Here is a 23311-nt window from a genome sequence, read left to right on the forward strand (position 1 = left end):
TCCTATATTTCTTTACAGGAGTTATTTATATCCTTCTTACATTCTTCTATCATCGTCATGAGAAGTGATTTTAGATCTGAGTCTTGTTTTTCTAGTGTGTTGGTACACCCAGGACTTGCTATGGTGGGAGAATTGGGTTCTGATGATGCCAAGTAAAGTTGGTTTCTGTTACTTCTGTTCTTAAGATTGCCTTCTGCCATCTGCTTATCTCTAGTGCTACCTGGCCTCACTGTATCTGACTGGCGCCTGTCTTTCCTGTGATCCTGGTTGTGTCAGAACTCCTCAGAGTCCAGCTGTCTCTGCCATCCTTCGATTCAGGGATTCTGTAATCCTGAGATCCTAGGTATGTTGGAACTCCTGGGAATCAAACTGCCTCTTGGAACCTGAGATCCTGGTGTGATTAAGGTTCTGAGATCCTGGGATCCTGCAATCCTGGGCTTGTTGGAGTTTTAGAGTGTCTGGGAGTGAAGCTTCCTCTAGTCATTGTGGAACTGGCTGCGGGGTTTGTGCCCAAGGTCTGCTCAGGGCATCAGCTCAGACATGAAGGAACCTGATCCACTGGTAGGGTGGGGATCCTGTGTTCCTGAAACCTGCTTGTCCCAATTACTCCTGGTTGTGTTAGAACAGATGATATGTCCTCCTCATCTCTGATCCTATGATTCTAGTTGGTAGAGTGCCTGTGAGTGGTGCTTCTTCTGGATTTTGTGAGATTGGCTGTGGAGTCTGTACCCAAAATCAGTTCAGGGCACCTCCTCTGACAGAATGACTCTATGGCCCTTTTTAAAGCAGAGGGAACACTTTATTTCCTGTAGTGCTCATGTCTCTTACATTTCATTGACACGCTTTGAGTTTTATTAATTAGACCTAAAATATAATTTTGATTAGAGTGTCATAACACTTCTTAAATAGAAGAGTTGGTTTTTTCATATTTTGTAGGATTCCACCTACTAGTCTTATGCCTCTGTAAATCCTTCTCCATTCTGATCACATGTCAGATGCTTGACCCCAGTACATTCCCACATCTCCATGGCTTCTTATGAACATCCATTCTTCATATAAAACCAAATGGAAATCTCTAAAAAATGAAGAACCAGGACTTCTTTGCATTTATAAACCCATTATATTTTCGTGGTACATAATATCCACATTTTAAAAGAATTACTCAATAATTAAATGTGATGTAGCTTATTAGCTAGATATGGACACATAGACTATGGTTAATATTTATTAGTATCCATAAGATGTAGCAGATCCAAAGAAGATTATGTCATTCCAATACTTTACTTTAGTAAGAGCATTAAGAAACAAACAAACAAAAAGACTAAAGTACAAAATTAAGTTTACCTTGATTGTGATTTATAAACTGGGAATAAATATTTTATATGACAAAGAGACATAGAATATCATGAGAAATAATTGGGGGCAATAAAATTTAAGGATGAAATTTGAGGTAAGCAGATTAGATAAAGGGCAGCCAAAAGCAAAAAAAAAAAAAAAAAAAAAAAAAAGATTCTTTTCACACCCATAATTGCCATAATTGCTTGCTGCAGTAACTTATCTGGCCGGATGTAAATTACAGTCAGATCATAGAAATATTTGCCTCAAAACACCCCAGTTACCTTTTACCATCTTCATTCAATTGCAGTGTCTCTCTGAAACTAAGACTTTTGTAATTTCACCTTGTAGTAGTCTCCCTCCAAAAATCAGCATCGTCATTCTCAGCCTGTTAATCTCTCTGGATTACATACAACAGGCATCTGCCTCATGCCTTGAATTATTTCTACCCTCACCTAGAGCTGTCTTCCAGTAGGTAGCTATATACATACCTTCTAGTTCCATAGAACTCTCTCTCCTAATGGACCACTTTCTTCTTAGACTTCTCAGCAGAATACTTTCTGAGTTACTGGAAGGCTGACTAACATCTCATTTTCCTTCTGATGATCTAATTTTAGTTCTCAAACTCTCACAATCAGAAATCTTCCTACTGGCAACCTGGGTAAATTGGAGACCTTAACAGTATTCACTGAAGCTTCCAGTCACCTGTGGTGATTCCTAGCATTTATGTGTCCACACTGCTATTTTTCATCTTAAATACAATGTTAGCTTAATATTTTTATTTATATGTGTTCTTTAATATTTTCACTTTAATCTCTCCATAGGCAAGAGGTATAGTGTATTCCACTTATTTTTCATTTTGCAGTAACCCAGAACACTACTTATAACAGGAGCTTAGTTAAAGGACTAAATAGATAATTGACTAAGATTAAAAAAAAAATACCAAACAGGCTACATTCTCTCCTAGTCTTAGCTAAGTCACAATAATTGAGTTTCTTTTCCCTTCACATAAATGAATGCTATAATTATACTAATCATGTGAGCTTTGGGCCCAAATATCAGTTATCCCTTATGTTAGTAGTCCAGGTTTCACCTTTCTCTTGACCAAACACATCTGGAGCCAAGATTCATTTTCTCTGGACCTGTCTCTATTTTCAATTACAAAACAAGATCTAGGAGACCCATGGGCATACATAGACTTGAAGCACTGAAACACATGGAAAAAAAAAACCAGTCATTATGAACTTATAAATGGAAGTCCCAATCTCCATAAATCAATACTGGGGACAGGGCCCAAGAAGAGCTTAGGAAGTGAGAAAGGTGTAGCTCAGTGGCAGAGCACAAGCCTGCTATATACGAGACTGAGCACAGAGAGACTGCCATTTTGAGACAGAAGAAGATGGCCACAGAGAGATAAGCAGAGACCTTGGTGGATCAACAAAGCTGACACTTTGTGCTCAGACTTTCTATATTGAGAAACATGAGGAAAATCAATTTTGCCTAAATAATCTTTCCAGTTTGTGACATTTGGTAATGGCTAACCTAACAGATAGAGATATGGATTTAACTGAGAACAGCAGCAGACTAAAAATATCACCAAAAATTATAATTCATAAACTACTTTACAAAATGTTAAATAATGTATATATGTAAATATATGTATATATATAAGTATATGTGTGAAAATATATGTGTATGTGTGTATATATGTATAATATATATATGTATATTCTCAAATCATTAAGTGTTTTATGTAAATACTGTTATTCTCAGTCTGTTATTGGTCAGCAAAAGTTGTCACTAAATGAGTTGCTTGCCTAAGTTAACAAATTTAGTATCAAGGTCATGACTCATGCCAAAATCAAATTAGAAAGGAACCTAAAACTTTGTTTTGACCTGAAATTTAGTAACAACAAAACAGCAGTTGCTCTACTGCTGGAGAGGGGCTCAGTGGTCAGACACTGCTTCTCTTCCAGAGGAACCAACTATACTTTTCAGCATCCTAATTGTGACTCACAACCAAAAATAATATAAATTCTAGAGATATGACATCTCCTCTGGATGCTACAGGCACCTCAAAAGTAAATAGGCATTCATACAGACTCTCACACAAACACTCAAAACAAGATACAACCCAACAAACAAACAAACAAACACAGTTCTTTGTCTTTTGGCTTGTCCTTAAGGCAAAGATTTTATTATTTTCTGTAATGGCCCTAAACATACTTCTACCATTTTGTACTGTGGAACTCAATATTGATCAGTATGAAATCAAAACATTGGTTATCTCTGAAAAACATGCAGGAGGCCCTATGACCGTTAGCATCAAACATTCACACAAGATTTAATGCTTTATAAACCAACACATCCATCTTTAAAAACTTTATTTTGATGAATGACAAATTAAATAACAAAATTAGTTTGGCAAATTTAGTTTAAAGCTTATAAACTTTTCCCTGTATTCTGCTCTGATTTTCAGATTCACCTAAACATTTACTCTTCATTTTCAATTATAAATCAAAATATGTGGCAAAAATATGTCCCAAATAGAACTCTGCTATTCTAGACCCACAATAACTTTCTCTTGATTAAAAAACATTCCATCCTCCAGAAATATTATTCTTAAAATGCAGAATTGTTAGAATAATAAAACCCAGTGTTTGTATTTACTTTGCTATCAGCACAGAATTTTGTAACCCTAAAGCTCTATTCAGGATTATTTTCCACCTGAGAGGAAACATTTTTCAACACCAGACGTGAGCAGGTAAACTACAGTTCAACTCTGTTCAAACACCATTACCTGGAGGTAGCATATAATATCTCCCAGGCACCAGCTTAGTTGCAAGACAATCCTTCAATACCTAACTCAGATCCTCATCACAGGCACTGGGATGCTTGATCTATACTGATGAGGCTCCTGCGAGAGTGGCCTGGGTTTTGATTAGTGTGCTGGCACACCATAAAGCAAAGGGAAATGCATTTACTCTAAAGAACACTGCTGTGAAACAGATGATGAGATGTCCAAACTAAAGTATTGGGAAGCACACAGACTTCCATTTCCTCTCTGCATCTTTGTGCATGTCATGTGATGATTCCAAATTTTGGCAATCTTTATCTCACAATAGCAATTTATTTTTAAATTATTTCAATTGTATTTACTAAATACCAAATGTCTACTTTGCATTCTACCTATAATTACCTGATATTATTATTTTTAAAATATATTTTTTCCACTGGATGGTTTTAGCTTCTTTATCAAAGATAAAGTGACCATGGGAGTATGGGCTCATACTTCTCTGTACTGCTGGGTAGTTAGCTACATCCCTGTACCACTTGAATATTGTGAACTGTGGCAGAGGTTGGTCACAAGCGAAAGATAGAAAGCATATGGCCCAAAGAAATTTACAGATTCAATGCAATTCCCATCCAAATCACAACATAATTCTTCACAGACTAGAAAGAGCAATTCTCAGCTTCATATGAAAAAAAAATTCCCAGGATAACTAATACAATCCTGTACAATGATAGCGATGGTGATGGTGATGATCATGGTGGTGGTGGTGGCAGTGATGTCAATGGTAATAATAATAATAATAATAATAATCAACTTCTGGAGAATCACCATTCCTGACTTCAAATTTATAGTACAGAACAATTGGAAGAAAAACTGTATGCTATTGGAATAAAACAGACAGATTCATCAGTTGAATAGAATAAAAAATCCAGAAATAAACCCACACATATATGGACACTGAATATTTGACAAGAAATCCAAAAGAATACAAAAGAAAAGGAAAAGAGAGAGCACCTTCACCAAATGGTGCTAGTCTAACTGGATGTCTGGATATAGAAGAATAAAATTAGATCCATATCTATTACCCTGAAGAAATCTCAAGTCCAGGCAGAACAAAGACATCAACATAGAACTAGACACACTAAATCTAAGAGAGTAGGGAAGAGCCTTAAACTCATTGGCACAGAAGACAAATTCTTAACAGAACAGTAGAAACTTAGCCACTAACATCAACAATTAATAAATGGGATTTCATAAAACTCAAAAGCTTTTGCAAGGCTAAGGATACCATCAGTAGGACAAAATGAAAGCCTTCAAAATGGGAAAATATATTCACCAGCACTACATCTAACAGAGGACTAATATATATATATATATATATATATATATATATATATATATATATATATATATATTAAACTCAAGAGATTAGGAATCAACCAACTAAGTAATCCAATTAAAAATGGTACAGAGAATTCACAATGGAAAATCTCAGTAGCACTGAAAGAAATGATGAGTATACTTCATCATCAGAGAAATCCTAATCAAAATGACTCTGAGTTTCCATCTTACGCCCATCAGAACAGGTAAGCTCAAGAACTTAAGTGGCTGCATTTATTAGCAAGACTGTGGAACAAGGAGAGCATATATCCTCTGCCAATGGGACTGCAAGCTTGTCCAACCACTTTGGAAATGAGTTTAGGGGTTTCTCACAAAATTAGGAATAATATTACTCCAGGATTCAGCTATACAACTTATGGAAATATACCCAAAAGATTCCCCACGAAACTACAGAGACTCTTGTTCAACTATGTTCACAGCAGCTTTAATCGTAATAGCTAGAAAGTGAAAACAACTGTGATGTTCCACAGTCAAAAAATGGATAAATAAAAAGTGTTACATTTATACGACAGAATACTGTTCAGCTATTAAAAACAAGGACATCATAAAATTTACAGAAAAAATAATGGAACTTGAGAATATCATCCTGAGTCAGAAAATGCAGGCCCAGAAAGACAATTATGGAATATACTTGCTTATAATTGGACATTAGATACAAAATTCAGGAAAACTATAATGCTTCAATCCACAGACCCAAAGAATCTGGGCTACGAGGGTCCAAGAGATGATGCTCACTCAGGATGGAAAACAAAATAGTCATCAGAGGTAGATGAAGAGAAAGAACAGGGTGGGAGAAGGTGGAAGGAGGGCTATGGGCATGTCAATCAAATATGGGGGAAGGGTGGCAGAAGAGGGCTGGGAGTGAGAATGGAAATCTGTAGGGGGCATCTCTGGAACCAACTCAAAATCTGGGATTGCGGATGCTCCTGAGAGTCTATGGGGTGACCCTAGCTGATATTTCTACAAGTAGGGATTACAGAGACTAAAGTGGCCACCTCTTGTGTGAGTGTGTGGGTGTATGTGTGTATGTATTCATATAACTATGTCATAGCTATATGTCATAGAGAAAAAGAGACTGAACCTACAACCTTATATATATATATGTGTGTATATATATACATACATATATATATAAGCCAAGTACCACAAACTGCATTCCTATCCCTCTTTTAAATTTTAACTTTGAGGCTGAATCTTTATATTGCCTGAGCTTTGGCCTTACTCTAGGCCAGACTGCCTTTGGATTTCTCATTCTTCTTTCTCGGCCTCTCAAATAGATGACTTACAGGCTTATGCCAACAGGCCTGGTTTACAATTATTAATACATACTAATGTGTGTTTAAATGCAGTAAGTAGTAATTGTGGAGCACTTGACTTGCATCTTCCATGACAAGTAACTCCTGAAGTATAGACAACAGGCCCACAGAGCAATGAGCTAACATGGACTCCCAGATTTAAGCCTTTGAATAATCAGGAATTCCACATAGCACTGTGATTGAAATGTGTTTCTACTCACTGGCCAGATGTACCATAGATCAATGGAAGAGATTTTCTGTAACAGAGGTTAAAGCACAAACTTACTGATTGAATCACTATGAGACTCTACCCCCTCAAGCTATTATAAACCAGCTTAATAACATTGACTAAATGACAACCAAACACAGGGCAAGTTTGTGATTCATGTTATTATAACCCACTTTTCCTTGGGGAAAATGCTTTCAGATCTTTTATATTCTGTGAGAAGATAATACATTTTTCTCAAATTAAAATGAATGAAAGATCTATTCCTGACACTTCTTTCTTATCATTTTAAATTAAATTGTCATAGTGCTAAAGTTCGTATTCCCTTTAATTAAGTAAGCATTAAAAGGATTTGAGTTGCGTATTCAAAGAATTTTAACAGATGTGACACAGATTCATTACCGTGCAAATCAACACTAATGGCCATGCTGTGCTGTCATTTGTATTCATTTACCAGTTCAAATTAGAGGAATGTCCACTAAAGTCTAATTCAGAGTAACATTTTTCCATCCAATAGGGAACTATGTGAATGTTGTTCTTCCAAAACACCTACCATGTGTCCTCTTATTGACAGCACTTAGTGTATGGCAATAGCAGATTATGAAAAATCTGCTGGCTTACCACTAAAAGTCTGTAATGAGCTATTCAGCATGCCTGCACCAGTTGTCTAGTCTTTGTTGTTGACATTTATGGAGGAGACTATTCCAAACTAACAGCCTCTGAGAGGAAACTCACCTCTTTTTTTTTTTTTTTTTTTTTTTTTTTTTTTTTTTTTTTTTACTACTACTACTACTACTGCTATAGGTCAAAGAGTTGAACTTAGGGCCTCATACCTCTTAGGTCAGATCAAAATTTACTTACCATATGCTGTAGGAGGAAATTTATTATAGGGTTTCAAGTCTCTAATAGACCTGGCTTTTAATTCTAACAACAGGTTGTTGCTTTACACACACACACACACACACACACACAGAGAGAGAGAGAGAGAGAGAGAGAGAGACAGAGACAGAGACAGAGACAGAGAGACAGAGAGACACAGAGAGAGAGAGACAGAGACAGAGACAGAGAAACACTCTTCTAACCTTTTTTAGTAGGTAGGAACAGAATTTTTTTTAAAGAAAAACCTATACCTTTCCCTTTATCCTTACTATCCCAAAAAGGAATGAATCTCTGAACCATTTTGATAATTCTCTTAATGATATTCTCTACCCTCTTTTCTTTTTATTCTCTTTTTAATATTTTCCTTTTTTGTAATTCTCAGTTTTATTGACCTTCCTTCTTCAAGTCAGGTGACCTAGGGAACAGTGTACTCTCCTTCAGAAGATACCTGTTTCATTTAGGTTAAAAACCATAAGGAAACACCACAGATACCAATTGCTGACACCACTATAGCACTAGTGCACTCTCCTGCCTACATGCTTACTCTTTAAAAAAAAATAGCTAATTCTCTATACTTTAATCTCCCTGTACACTTCTTTCTTTCATTTTACATTGTATTACCAATCTATCCATTCTTCTGTCTATCAGCTGTCTACCCAATCTATCTATCTATCTATCTATCTATCTATCTATCTATCTAGTCTGTCTGTCTGTCTGTCTATCTACTACTTGCTGGCTTGCTTTTCATACAGAGTTTACTAAGTCTCCTAGGCTGACCTAATCTCCTGCTTTACTGTTGCATGATATATATATGTTGGATGTATAATATATATATATATATATATATATATATATATATTATGGATATATATATATATGGATAATATATATATATATTATCCATGGGACCTTGCAGATAACATAGAGAAATAAAAACTAGATATCATAAGTAAGCTAATCATGTTACTTTTATATCTTTCTGTCAACTAGTTTATTTCATTTAACTATCTTCAGGTTCACTCTTGTACATTTTCATTCTTTGTGTGTGTGTATATGTGTGTATCTGTCTGTGTGTATGTTTGTCCATACATATACAATATCATGTGAGTTCATTTGGATTATTTTTTCTATTTCTATAAAGAAAAGTTCTACTATTTTGTTTAGAATTCATTAAATAGGTAGTCTGATCTTGGTACGAGGACTGTGTTACAATATTAATCCAGTCAGTCTTTGAACATAGCAAATCTTTTCTTTTTTTTAATATTTTTATTTTTGATATTCTTTGTTTACATTCCAAATGATTTCCCCTTTCCCAGATCCCCCCTCCCCATATGTCTCATCTGTGCATATTTCTCTCAATTTCTTCCCTCAGTTCTTAAAGTTTTCATTATAGAGGTCTTTCATTTCCTTAGTTATATTTATTAGCAGGTATTATGTTTTGTTCTGGTGTGTGTGTTTGTGTGTGTGTGTAATGAATAATATTGTTTTCTTGAATTTTTTTAGTAAGTTACCCATTGTTATTTAATAAGTCTACTGATGTTTACCCATTATTTTATACACTACATTTTGATGAAATTATTTATCAACTGTGAGTTTATTGATAGTCTTTTCAAATCATCTTCAAAACGTGTTGCTTTGACTTCTTTTCTTATTTATTCTCTCCTATTTCCTTCCTTTATCTTATTGTTCTAGTTCAGATTCAAGCAGCATATTTCTTGTGAGTAAAGTCAGTGGACATCATCTTCTTATTCCTAATTTTAGTTTAAATACTTTGGAGAGTTTCCCATTTAGCATGAAGCTGTTTATAAATTTGTTGTACGTATCATGTATTATATTGAGATATGTCTTCTATATGCTTTCATTCTACACTATTTTTGTCATGAGAGGATGTTGGACTTTGCCAAAGGGCTTTTCTTCATGTAATCAAATAATGATTTCTGTCTTTGAATCTGTTTATATGACAAATAATATTTATTGATCTATGTATGCTGAACCACAATAGAATTGCTGGAGTGAATTCCAATTGGTACTGATAAATATCATTAGTATATCATTTTTTGGTTTGTTTTAGTAGTGTTGTATTGGAACATTTTGTATCTATATTTATCAGGAATATTAATGTGTGATTTTCTTTTGTTATTGTGTATTTTTATCTGCTTTTGATAACAAATTAATACTGGCTTCCTAAAAAGGCTTTGAATTTCTTTTTACCATTTCTATTTTATAAACTGAGGTTTATCAGTGTTGGGTATTTAACTCAGTAGCTGAGTGCTTGGTTAACTGGCAAAAGGCCCTGTGTAGGCATAAATATTTTGAAACCTAATTTTAATAAGGGTTCAAAATCTACTCTTGACCACCACCCATCACAGGTAGTGGAAGAGAAAATTATTATGACATTAGGGAATTGTACCTGTTTATCAATAGTTCTTTGAGGGTAAATTCAATTTTATTTGGCAGCAGTTTTGCCCTAAAGCAAACACCAAATACTACTCAGCAGCTACGGACTAGTCCTTTTAGCAGGCAGACACCAGGCATGATCCACCAGATACAGTCCATTTCTTTCAGCAAACACACACCAGGCAGCATAGGTTTAATCCTGAAGAAACTACAAGGGTCATCATCCAGCCTATGGAAAGGCCATAGAAGTGTCAAGCTACAAGAGAAACCTCACAGTTTTTCAGCAAGTTCTCTAAATGTCATCATCACTACAAACTGCTCAACAAGACTATGTTAGGTGTACAAATATATGTATGTTTTTAGTGAAGAATAGCAAGGCAGAGCAAACTAAACCAGTGCTTAATGCTCATCTCACAATTTCTATGGGGCCATATTTATGCTCCTTCCCACATTTCTCTCTGCAACCTTAGTTTAAGCCGAAAAATGATGGTCAAAGATGAAGATCATTAACAGTGTATGACATGGCTGTTTATTAAATCTTCTCCAGGTTCCCTCCTACCAAACACAACTTAAATAATTACAACTTAAGGAGATAAATCCTGAAAGAATTTCTAACCCCAATTAAACCTTAGATATTTTCATGTTGCTACACAGCCACTCAATGGCAGACATTGCTTACTAAAGACCACGCCATTTCTCCCCATCTGAAATTTGCTGTGTGCATGATTTTTACCTCTTCAGATTTACTATCACCACCAATAAAATGCAAAAACTTTGAGAGGAGCAACAGTGGTATAATAAACTGTTTATAGTTTGGAGTTTGACAGGCTTGTATAAATCTCCTGTCTCAAACAATTTTATGACATAAATATTGACAAAGTTACTTAAGCTCAGGCTTTTTGATCTCCAAGTTAAGAGAAAATAAAAACCCACTCAGAACAACTCTGCAATAGCTAGAAAAAGAAAAATGAACTGCCTACCCTACTGATGATTGAATTAGCATTCAATATCTCTTCCATTTTTCTCACCACTTGAAAGCTCAGTCCTTCTCTCATTCCTAGAAGATATCCAATACTCAAACATTTGAAGCACTAACTCTATTGTAACTTCCACATGGTAGAGTTACATTTCTGATGTTGAGCACTATAACATGAGTGACCCTTGACATCAGCAGAGCCATAGCAGAAGAGAAGGAGGATGGAACAGCTCTCAGATGCATGCTCCATGTTCACAAATTGTCTTCTCTTGTTGTTAAGGACAAATTCCATTCTTTACATGCTGGGGAATGCTCTCCTTCATTAACATATAGTTCTTTTCACTGACTTGGTATCTTAAGGTGGTTACCCTACAATTGCAGCCTAATGCCTCATTTAATTACACATTTCATAACCTGTAATAGCTTAAATCAACAATTAGAAAAATTCCAGGCATCCTTTTTCTTTAGTTTCTAGACCCTGGTTATAATTAGAAAAGGAGTAGTCATTTACTGAGAACTATCATGTGTACAGAACATTGCAGGATGATACTGATAGGGTCTCTCCCTCCTCCTCACCTGCCTTCTCTCCATCTCTCCCTTCCCCATACCTCCCTCTCTCTCTCTCTGTTTCTCCCTCCTCTTCCCCCTCCTCCTCTTCATCTGCCTCCTTTTCCTCCTCATCCTCTCTGGGTATGCCCATATGCATGTATGTATGTTCATGTATTTATGCATGTGGATCCCATACAGTGATGTCAAATTCACCTGATATCTCCTATGGCTTTCCCTCTTTTTTTCTCTTACTGAATCTAGAGCTTGATGATTTGGCATGATTAGCAAGCTATAAAATTCCTGTGACCATCCTAACCTCACTCTTCCCATCACTGAAGTAAATGTTGATCTAGGTCACTTCTGGCATTTATTTGGGTACTAGGAATCCAAACTCAAGTCCAGATGCTTGTGCAACATGAACTTTTTCCACTAGGCTATCTTGCACAGTCCTGCTCTATCTTTTATGTCTTGAACTAGGTACTGAATTGGCCTATGTGAGAACAGGTGGAGTGAGTCATTATGTATTGTGTGAATAATAGATTCAGAGAGAAGAAACTTGTGCATATTTATGCACCTAACTACAATCTCAGTAGCTTATGTGGGGACTTTGTTTTGTAAGTGGTGCACAGATTTGTCTTCAAGTACATCTTCTGATGTAGTTCTTTCCCCAACTCAAAAATTCACATCACCTTGCAAGGAAATGGGATGGTGTTGAAGGGACCCTCATTGTTTAAGCAAAGATTAATAAAGTGCAATACCGTATTACTAATAATATATTATTTTGATTTCCCTTATTCATGATGGCAAAATTCCAAGGTTTCACCACCTGTTACAAAATTACCTGTCTAGAATCTGTAGACAGGGTACAATTATTTCTGTCAGCTGAATTTGAAGAAATAGCTAATTTGTGGTACAAGAAAGACTATGTAGCACTTTCTTGACTCTTCTATTTGGCTTTCCTTCTGCTTGAGGGACTATCAGAGAGCCAATTATCTAGTGATAGGAATACTCTGGAAGTTCACATTACAATACAGAGAAATACCACAAAAGGCAAACCTCTGTTTTAAATCTGTTTCTGCATTAAGTAAAAATTTTATGTTGTTCAGAAATAATTTTACTTGTCTTCGTCATACCCTGATTGATGTTCAACCTGGCTCTTCTCAATCTTACACAATCACTACAACATAGGAAGATATGACATACTTCTTTTAGTTTGTCCTTGTTTCTGAATGTGACTTACAAAAGCAGTATTCCTTACATAGGATAGGCCAATTCATGTGGGCTCACCAAACATTATGGACCAGGGCAGTTCAGTTATACATAGATCTGGAAGAATAGTCTATTATTTATGCATATCCAGAAAGAATGTCAGAAATATGTGATCAGCTTCAGTGTATTTTCTGGTAAAAGTTGTAGGAATAAGAAGACCACTACTAAAGGTTATTGGGATAAGACAATATATTCATTATTACAGTAAATTTTCATACACATGGGTGTGTCCTCCCTTGTTTGAAAATTTATCAAAAAACAGACAAACACACAAATACACACACCTTTGTGTTTTCCAGTCTTTTACAGTCCTAACCCTTTCTTATTTTTAATATTTTATACCCCTGTGTTTCTCATTGTACATTTTTCAATTCATTGTACACATCATACATTTTACTTTAAGCTGTCTTTTTAATCTTATTTTCTTGATTGAAATGTTTTCCATGCATAGCATACCACTTTCTTCAATTATGTATACTCTCTGGGTTAAACTTTGTTGATTCCATCTATTTCATACCTTCCTATGGCATTTGTGTAATATTTTATCTAAAGAAATTTAATAACCTTTGTGACTATGAAGAGGACTGAAATTTAATCAGACCATTGAATTTATAATTAGGACTTTGGACGGTGGTAGGGAGGAGTTCCAGGAAGTGAATCTTGGTGGGATTATGAGAAAGTTAGAGGTAATAGAGCACACAGATGCACAGTTTCTTTGGTTCAGGACATACAATACCATGTGCTTCCTTGAGACTCTGCCAGTAAGAAATCCATCAAGCATTATAATCCCTCAACCCTGCACACCAGTGATCAAGAGCCAGTCATACTTTAAAAAGTATATCAGCTAGTCTGTGACTCTGTTTAGAGGTTTCTGTTATTAGCCTCAGAGAAGAGATAACCTGAAAACTAGATTATAATGTTTTGTTTAACAGTTTATTAAGCCCATTTGTTCATGGCACTTATCACAATGATTGATATGTGGTCATCAAACACTCTATCATATTCTTTAATTTTTCAATATTAAGGAGAAGACATAGGATGTTCAGAACAAAGGAATTCACAAATTATATGCTAAACAATTCTCTAAATTCATAAGTGTTTCTTGGTTGTCTATGAGTGTCTTACCCACGTTTTGCTTCTCTCAGTGCAAAATTTCATGGATATTTTGTCCTTCTTGCTTTCTGCTGTTTTTAAAGTCACTACTGAAGCAATTATGAGTAAAGCTTTGAAGATATGATAGCTAAGCTTCTCCTTGAACCCAGGGACCGTAATTCAGATGATTAGGGCTTTAGATTGCATTTCACCAGAATAACTTTAAAATGGTTTATATTCTTAAGCTCTTGGGATAGACACAACAGGATTACATTCCCTTTTATATTTTTATTCTTCCATCTTTTGGCCAACAGTTCAGTGTAACTACCAGCTCTCCTGTCACTTCCTCCATTGGGTGCTGAGTTGTGTTCACTTTAAAATCTAATCCCAGGATTTATTCTTTCCCTGACCTCTTGGTACACATTTCATTCTGCTGATCTCACAGAATCCTGCCTGAGATGGTTTGCTAGGCTCCTTGATTTGGTTCTCCTGGGATTATCCTTGTTATATTGTAAATCCCAAACCAGAACAACTTAGATTCTAAATTTTCTTGTAGATTGTAAATTTATTTTGAAAATAGCATATTCAACAATTTTGAATATAGCTCTGTGTTTAGATTTCATTACACTGCACATGACAGATAGCTCTTCTTCCCTGATTCCCCTGAAAATGCCAACAAAGAACTGAAATTAATATGCTGTATTGTTTGCATTGATTTTTTTCCATCTAGTCAACTTACCACTTCCTTTCTTTTTACTTTCTTTTCAATTTAACATCACTGAATTAATTTTCTATGGGTTTGGGAACCCAGTGACAATGAAGAATACAGATGTTTTTTTCTGTGCATGTACTTTATGTAATGCAAATCTCAGACTGCTTTTGGTGTTCAAACCTAACCTTAACTCTCATACTTCTGTTGTTAGGTTTTTTTCCTTCTGATCACCTAGAATTTCTCAGAGTGTAGCCATTTTGATTTACTGTAAAGTCTGCTTTTCTTTTTCTGAAATTGCCATGGTTTTAACCTCTGATCTTTTAATTATAGTGTATTTAAGAAATTAAAATTTAAATGTCAGTGACACTCTGTTTATTACCTATGAAAAAATAAAAGCAAGATGCAGAAAGCATAAATGCATCATTCAGATAGATACTTCCAGGAAATAAGCACCATCAGCTCATAAAGCTCCAGACATCTATAACACAATACCTTCTGTTCAGTCACAGCTATGTGCTATTGGGACCTTGAAAGCATCATTCCCAAAATGTCTTACCTGAAAGGATTCATGCTCATTTTCTATAATTGACTTTCCTTGAATCTCATGAATTTAAGCTTTAAGAATTTTTAAGGTTTTTTTGTGGTACTCGATGAGAGAGTTCAGTGGGGCTAAACCTGGAAACTTCTGATTATTGTTTTCTGCTTTACTTTTTCTAACATTACTTTTGCAGTGGGGGGCGGGGGTTGGATTTTTTTATTATTATTTTTCTTTGAGATAGGGTTTCTCTGTGGCCCTGGCTGTCCTGGAATTCACTCAGTAGACTAGTCCAGCCTCGAACTCCGAAATCTGCCAGCCTCTGCCTTCTAAGTGATGGGATTAAAGGCGTGCACCACCACTGCCTCTAGTATTACTTTTGAACACACATCTGATACACCTATACTACTATAATAGATTTTCAAGCAACAATGACAATTTTTCCTCCTTCCTGGACATTGCCTCCATAATTGCAAAATTGTTGGCAGGCCCATACTTTACAGACCTAGTACACACAGCTGCATTTACCCATGAGCTCATAATTTGTATTAACTGTACATTTTTGGGGAAAATTTTTCTAGGTAAGGAATTAATAAATTGGACTTCAAGAAACTGAAAAGCTTCTGCAAGTCAAAGAATTCCATCATCAGTATAAAATGACAGCCTACAGATTAGAAAAAGTGTTTCCCTAATCCTACATCTCACAAAGGGTAAATATACCAAATGTATAAAGAACACATGAAACTAGAAACCAACAATCAAAATAACCCACTTAAAAAAGGATAAAAAGATAAGCAGAATTCTCAACAGAGGAATCTCAAAGGGCTGAGAAGCACCTAAGAACTGTCTAATGTACTTAGTCATCAGGGAAATGCAAATCAAAATGATTCTAAGATTCCATCTTAATCCCATCAGAATGTCTAAGATCAAAAACTCAAGAACATCACATGGTAGTGAGGTTGTAGAATAATGGGAGCACTCCCACATTGCTAGTGTGAGTTCAACTTGTACTCTAGAAATCAATGTGATGGTTTCCTCAGAATATTGGTTATAATTCTACTTCAAGACTCAACTATACCATTTCAGGGCATATCCCCCAAAGATGTTGTACCATCCCACAAGAACGCTTGCTCAAATATGTTCATTGCAGCTTTATTCATAATAGCCAGAAACTTGGAAACAACCTAGGTGTCCATCAACTGAAGAATATATACAGAAAATGTGGTTTATCTATACAATGGAATATTACTGAGTCCATAAAAACAAAGGCATCCTGAATTTTGTAGGCAAATAAATGGAAATTATGAATATCATCTGTGTAAGGAAACCCACACCTAAAAAGACATGTCTTTTATGTATTCAGTTTAAAGTGGATATTAGCCATGAAGTACAGATTAACCATGCTACCATCATCAGATCCAAAGAAGCCAAATAACAAGGAAGGAAGACAGGGAGATGTTTGAATATTTCTCAGAAGGGAAAGATCAAACAAAATTGATATCAGAGATTGATGGAAAGAGATAATTGGTTGGAAGAGGAGATAGGCAAAGGAGTAGTGCAGGGGAAGATAATATGCAGGGATAACATGGGAGAGAGAAGGGAGGGAGGTTTGAAGGGGGCAATCTCAGGGACATTCCAGAGCTCTTGGATAAGAAGAGCCCTCATAGGGTCTCAAGGCATCACTCTAGATGAGAATCCTAGCAGTGGAGGATATGAATACTGAAGGTTAAGGACAGAAAACCACCCACAGAGCCTTCAACCCAAAATATGTTCTGCCTAGAAGATGTGCAGGCACAAAGATAGAGCAGACGGAGGGAATGGCCAACCAATGACTGCCCCTAATTGAGTCCCATACCATGGGCAAGAACTAATCCCTGACTCTATTAATGACTGCATGTACTTGCAGATAAGATCCTAGGTTAACTTTCCTCTGAGAGATTCTACCCAGCACTCAGTAGAAAAAGATGCAGGGACCTGAAAGGCAAACATTAGACGAATTTTTTGGAGTCTTATGGAAGAGTTTGGAAAAAGATTGTTGAACATGAAGAGGACAGGAACTTCATAGGAAGATCAACAGAGTCAACCAACCTGGATCTTTGGGAGCACTTAATCTCCAACCAAAAGAGCAAAAACAGGTTTGACCTATGCCCTTTGCACATATGTAATAGATGAGCAACTTGGTCTTCATGCAAGTCTCCCAAACAACTAGAGCATGGGCCTTCCCTGAGTTTGCTTCCTGCCTGTGGATCCTGTACCACTAAATGGACAGCCTTATCTGGCCTCATTGGAAGAGGATGTGCCTACTTGATTGGGGGTGAGAGTATGGAACCAGAAGCAGTGGCTCTTTTTTCTTTTTTGAGAAAGGAAAGGTGGAACTGGAGAAGGACTTGCATGAGGGGGTATTAGGAAAAGAGAAAGGGCTAGTATTGGGTTGTAAGGGAATAAATACATTTAATAATAATAATAACAATGATGATGATACAAGAATTATTCTGTGAGGCTTCAACTGGATAGTTCCAAATGAGTGGTCACACAGATGACCCTGGCGGAGCTAAAAGGTTTATAAAACAAATATAAAAGTTATGAACATGGGAAAGGAACTGATAAGGAAGATTGGGTATGGGAAGTTAGAGAAAGGAGATTAAAAAAGGATGTGAGAAGAAAGTATTCAGAATTTATTATATACATGTATAAAATCATCATAAAACAAAATTAAATATTATAGAAACTATAACAAAAATATCATTGCATAGACATTAGATATACAGTCAATTCCTGACTAAAACTTTGCATATTACCTCTATCTACTGGAGGATTTTCAAATTATTTTTCTGACATCTTTGACTGCACAGGAAGGACCCTTCCATGAAACTGAGTGATAAGTTCAGGGTCAGACCTAGAAATTTATCTCAGCAAGCTATAGTAGTTTTTAGACCCTTCATAATGGGGTGCGAACTCAACTGTGAGTTTCATTCGGTAAATTGGATTGCACATTATCTAATCATAATTGATAATAAGAAACTTGGCAGATAAAATAAGAATAATGATTTCTCAGTTTCCATATTTTGCTTAAAGTTGTTACTTTGGCCCTGAACAGACCTTGGCCTCAAATCCACAGATAGTCCCACAACACCCAGAGGAAGCTCTACTCCCAGGTGTTCTAATTTATCATAGAATCAAAGGTAAGGAAGATACAACATCTGCCCCACACCAGGAGTAAAAGGGACCAGTAGAACCCAGGCACAGAGGAACTCCACCCAACCAGTGGCATGGGTTAATTCTGGCCTGGGCAGGTCCCCTGGGCAGACCTTGGGCCCAAACTACCCAGCCAGTCCCAAATGACCCAGATGAAGCTCCACTCTGAGGTGCTCAAACACGCCCGGGATCACAAGATCACAGGAGATTGGTCAGACCAGGATCTCAGGGTCCAAAAAGCACCTTTATTCCCAGGAGTTCTGACACATCCAGGATCTCAGGATCACCAGATCACAGAATCACAGAAACAGCTTGATTCTGAGGAGTTCTGACACAACCAGGATCACAGGAAGTACAGACGCCAGTGAGAAATAGCAAGGGCAGGTAACACTACAGATAACTAGATGGCAGGAGGCAAGTATAAGAACATAAGCAACAGAAACCAAAGTTACTTGGCATCATCAGAACCAAATTATCTCACCATAGTAAGTTTTGGATGCACCATCACACTGGAAAAGCAAGATTCGGATGCAGAATTACTTCATGATGATAATAGAAAACTTTAAGAAGGATATAAATAACACCCTTAAATAAATATAAGAGAACATGGAGAAAGAGATTAAAAGAAAACACAAAAATCCTTTAAAGAATTACAGGAAAAGACAATAAAACAGAAGAATAAAATAAACAAAACCATCCAAGATCTAAAAATGTAAATAGAAACAATAAAGAAATCAGAAAGGGAGAAAATTCTGCAGTTAAAAAACCTAGGAAAGAGACTGGGAGTCATAGATGCAATCATCAGCAATAGAGTACCAAGAGATAGAAGTGAGAATCTCAGGGGGAGAAGATATCACAGAAAACATTGACACAACAGTCAAAGAAAACACAAAACACACAAAAGCAAAACATCCAGGAAATCCAGGACACAATGAGACTACCAAACCTAAAGGTAATAAGTATAGAAGCAAGTGAAAATTCCCAACTTAAAGGGCCAGCAAATGTCTTCAACAAAATTATAGAAGAAAACTTCCCTAGCCTAAAGAAAGAGATGGTCATCAACATACAAGAAAGCTACAGATCTAGAAATAGACTGGACCAGAAAAGAAATTCCTCCCATCACAGAATAATCAAAACACCAAATGCACTAAACAAAGAAATAATATTAAAAGTAGTAAGGGAAAATGGTCAAGTAAGATACAAAGGCAACCTATCAGACTTATACCAGACTTCTCCCCAGAGACTATGAAAGCCAAAAGATCCTGGGCAGATCTCATACAGACCCTAAGAAAACACAAATGCTGACCCAGGCTACTATACCCAGCAAAACTCTCAATTACCATAGATGGATAAATCAAGGTATTTCATAGCAAAAACATATTTATACAATATCTTTCCACAAATCCAGCCCTATAAAAGACAATATAGATGGAAAACACCAATACAAGGAGGGAAACAGCATCCTAGAAAAAGCAAGAAAGCAATAGTTCAACAAACCCAAAAGAAGATTGCCACCAAACATAATTCCATCTCTAACAATAAAAATAACAGGAAATAACAATCACTATTCCTTAATATCTCTTAATATAAAATTGATATTACCAACATATACTGAATGATTGAAATTAAAAAAATATGAGGAATTAGAAATTTGTTGTCATAATCCAGTGGTCTCTCTAATTTGGTAACTGGATAAATAGATCCAATATTGTAAATCCATATACACTTTCTGCTTGTTGTAAGTGGCAGTGTCTTGCTGTGAACCACAGAATGGTCTTGAAATCATGCTTCTCCTATCTCAACCTATTAGTAGGATTGTTCATTTGATGTTTGTACACTATACTATGGCTTTCAGAATAGCTTACATATTTCAAAATTCATATTATTTATACAGCCAAAGAAATGTAGACAATTAATTTGGGAGTTGTCTTGTAAAAGAACAACAAAGAGTGGGACCAAATGTTTTGCTTGATATGTATAATTATTGTATCAACTTTGAAGAAGATGACATTATAAGTTACTTTTTTCTGAGATGAATGCTTTTCAAAATCATCATAGCCAATCTACCAGAATCATAACCTTACCTAATGTCTGTGCCACACTCCAAGCAAAACCATTGTTCATTGAAAGAGTTGATGAATAACTTCATGGATATACCATCTTAATACACACACCATTTCTTACATGAATGTAACCTGTTCCCTAGGGGTTGAGAATGATAATACTCAAATCAAATATTTTTAATCATAGCAGTAAATCTGTACTCAAATAATTGTTCCTACAAGTCATTCCTTGGTGCAGCAGAACTGTCACCTCTTAGCTTAGCTACTATGTAGGTAAAATCATTTGATGATATGAGGGATATTGAAGTACAGTCTTATTACAATGAACTCCAATGTCTAAAAATTGTTCTTATTTGGGTTTGTACCACAGTAAGAGTGAAGGTTTTTATCTTTACTAAAAACAAAACAAATCAATAAGCAAACAAAAATGTTGCTACTTCAAAGGATTTCTTCAGTGTGCTGTTACAATATGAATAACCACAGTTTCCCTAATAGCCTTCTTTCTAAAGATTCTTTCAGAAAAAGGCTCTTCTGATACCTGTCAATAAGCTACAATCTCTCTATTTTTTAATTTTCAACATTTTAGTTTCTTTTGTAGTCTGTGTCAGAATCTATTTTCTCAAATGTTTTGTGTGTGAGCATAGTGAATAGTGGCTACAGTCACTGCTTTCCCACCAGAACTTGGGAATCAAGAGCTATCCAGTCAACATGTTACTGTACCTTGGAAATAGTAGATATTCAACAGGTTTAGATTAACAGACCAAAAAAGACACCATTTATTTCTCCAGGAAAAAATACTCTGTAAAATCTTTTGTTGGTTCCATGCCTACCACTCTCCTAGGCATCTCTAGTCTTTATTCTAGTAAGATAGTATAGAACTGTACCACGAACTGCATACAGCGTAATAAAGTCAAACATTACAGTTAGTGTGTTCTAATTCAAATCTCAGACTCATCATTTCTCTGGCTTCAGATAATTTTAGTGGTAATCTCTGTCTTCGCATTGCAAATATAAAACAGGCCTGTGTAGTCTACATCTTGTGGTTAGAAGAACTACTCTTCATGTAATACTATATAACACATTTATCAACAAATTATTATTATAAAATGTGGAAAATGTATAAAGATATTAGTGATTATTCAAGGTTACAAGGCCAATAAGTCAAGAAGAAAAAATTCCAAATAAAGTCGATTTTTCTATACTTTTCCTTATACAAACAAAAATGTAAACAAAATACATGGTAATTCTTTTGAGGTGAACAAAAAACTTAATTACACACAGGCTATATTCGGGTGAAATTTAAAGGCATCATTATATTTTGTCCACTCATTTTTTTATTCGATATATTTTTTATTTACATTTCAAATGATTTCCCCTTTTCAGGCCCCCGCTCTCCGAAAGTTACATAAGCCCCCTTCCTTCCCCTTGTTCTCCCATCAACCCCTTCCCACTTCCCTGTTCTGGTTTTGCCCTATACTGCTACACTGAGTCTTTCCAGAACCAGGGGCCACTCCTCCGTTCTTCTTGCACCTCATTTGTTGTGTGGATTATGTTTTGGGTATTCCAATTTTCTAGGCTAATATCCACTTATTAGTGAGTGCATACCATGATTGATCTTTTGAGACTGGGTTACCTCACCCAGAATGATGTTCTCCAGCTCCATCCATTTGTCTAAGAATTTCATGAATTCATTGTTTCTAATGGCTGAGTAGTACTTCATTGTGTAAATTTACCACATTTTTTTTGCATCCATTCTTCCATTGAGGGATACCTGGATTCTTTTCAGCTTCTGGCTATTACAAATAGGGCTGCTATGAACATAATGAAGCACGTATCCTTATTACATGCTGGGAAACATCTGGAAATATGCCCAGGAGTGGTATAGCAGGATCCTCCAAAAGTTACATGCCTAGTTTTCTGAGGAACCACCAAACTGATTTCCAGAGTGGTTATACCAGTTTGCAACCCCACCAGCAGTGGAGTTGTTCCTCATTCTCCACATCCTGGCCAACACCTACTGTCTCCTGAATTTTTAATCTTAGCCATTCTGACTGGTGTGAGGTGAAATCTCAGTGTTGTTTTGATTTGCATTTCCCTAAGGACTAATGAAGTTGAGCATTTTTAAAGATGTTTCTCAGGTGAAAATTCTTTGTTTAGCTCTGTACCCCACTTTTTAATAGCATAATTTGGTTTTCTGGGGTCTAACTTCTTGAGTTCTTTGTATATATTGGATATTATCCCTCTATCTGATGTAGGGTTGGTGAAGATCTTTTCCCAATTTGTTGGTTGCCATTTTGTCCTTTTGATGGTGTCCTTTGCCTTACAGAAATTTGTGATTTTATGAGATCCCATTTGTCAATTCTTGATCTTAGAGCATAAGCTATTGGTGTTCTCTTCAGGAACTTTCCCCTGTGCCTATGTCCTCAAGGGTTTTCCCAGTTTCCTTTCTATTAGTTTCAGTGTGACTGGTTTTATGTGGAGGTCCTTAATCCACTTGGAATTGAGCTTAGTATAAGGAGATATGAATGGATCAATTCACAATCTCCTACATGCTGACATCCAGTTGAACCAGCACCATTTATTGAAAAGGCTA

Source organism: Apodemus sylvaticus, chromosome 7 (genome assembly GCF_947179515.1).
Source record: "Apodemus sylvaticus chromosome 7, mApoSyl1.1, whole genome shotgun sequence".
In the NCBI taxonomy this organism is placed as follows: Eukaryota; Metazoa; Chordata; class Mammalia; order Rodentia; family Muridae; genus Apodemus; species Apodemus sylvaticus.